Below are 1,670 nucleotides of genomic sequence, written 5' to 3'. Positions count from 1 at the left end.
GCTTTGTCTCATTATGATCGTTTATTATTCATATCATTCATAGATATACTTCAAATTTGCTCTCCGTCTATTCCTGGTCACCCAATCAGCCCGGCCAGGCCAGAGATCTATTATGTCATCACCTTATTATCGTTATATTCGCCTTCATTCCTCCCTTTTTCATTACTACTTAGGTTGTCAATCAGCTATGTTTCAAGGCTATAGTCCTAGCATTACATTGTTATACATCTTATCTTTATATGCCGCTTTTTTGTGGTATATTGTCTTATTTTTCTTTATTTTTATTTCTTTGGGTTGTTATTTTTAATATTACTCATATATTTCAAATCTGCTGTTCGTCTATTCCAGCATTCCAGAACTTACACCTTATCTCCGTGTCCGTGTTGTGTCTTTCTTTCTTGTACGCCTCCCCGCCGGCACTTTCCATTCCGTTACTCTGAAGACCATTCTACTAAATTACTTCCGCCGCACCTCACTTCTACTACTTTCAAAAGGCTCTTCTTAAAGCTACACTGGTTTTATAAGGGTGTTCTTACGGCTATAGTAGCATATAAACACGATTTTTTTCATTATTAACAGGGGAACAGTCTTAAGAATCCGGCTAATTATGTCTGCGGCCTTTGAAAACATTCGTGGTGAGAGAGCAAAGCGATTCTGAATATGGATCTATGTGTCGCAATCCGCCGCATCTACCCTGCTGCTCATATTTCACTATATATCTTACCACTCAGATATCACATACACTCAATTAACATCAGAACCCACACCTGAAATGTATATCTACCAACATCACCCTTAGTAAACCATTAATATGAGGCAGAGAACGAGTAAAAAAGTATTAAATAGGAAGAGTAGATGATGTTGAGCTATGCAAGAGTCCGCCATCACCCTCGTCTCCTTTTATATCCCCATTTGTGAGTCAGCGCCATGACCTTTATAAGCTCAAGAAAAGTCAATGCCGGGCTGGGGGAGCGAGCAGGAACTAAATATACCTGCACTAAACATAAACTCATGAACCTGGGCTAAATCATTACATGCCAACATCACTATAAGAAATAAACAATATTGAGCTGTGTAGTACGAGTGGTAGTAATATGCACCACCTGTGTCTATTAATAAGCCATGAAGGTATCAAATACGCTCTGATATGTCGGGTAGAACATGTACACCGATAGAGAGAGGAGAGGAAATTACTCAACACATGCGAACGTGGCATTAGCAAACTGCATCTGTCATTGAACCTGGTAGACTTTCTATATATATCAAAAATACCGGTTACTCCTTCCTCTCGGGCTGCAAGAGTGGGGAGCCCGGACGGGGAAGCATGGAGGCGGGAACAAATAAAAAAAAGCAAAAATCATTATACAAGGGGGATAATGTGTACGTATACGTGGGAATGGCAAGGAGGAACTTCATTATAGATCGGTCATACATTACATACACCAAAATACCGGTTACTTTTCCTCCCTACACCGGTGATCGTACAGGGAGGCATGGAGGCGGGAAGAAATAAATAACAGGAGGCAATGTCTAAAAGGAACAAGCAGTAGCAAAGAACAATGGAGAGAGGAGATGAATCATTGAGGGTGGGGGGCGAGGGGGAGATGGAGGCAAGGTTCAATAAATCAGATTAACTTTAAGTATATTCCAAAATCAAACCATAGTAGCTA

The sequence above is a fragment of the Portunus trituberculatus genome, chromosome 8 (genome assembly GCF_017591435.1).
Source record: "Portunus trituberculatus isolate SZX2019 chromosome 8, ASM1759143v1, whole genome shotgun sequence".
NCBI classification, from domain to species: domain Eukaryota; kingdom Metazoa; phylum Arthropoda; class Malacostraca; order Decapoda; family Portunidae; genus Portunus; species Portunus trituberculatus.
The sequence above is the reverse complement of the archived record's forward strand: the minus strand, read 5'-3'. Positions refer to the sequence as shown.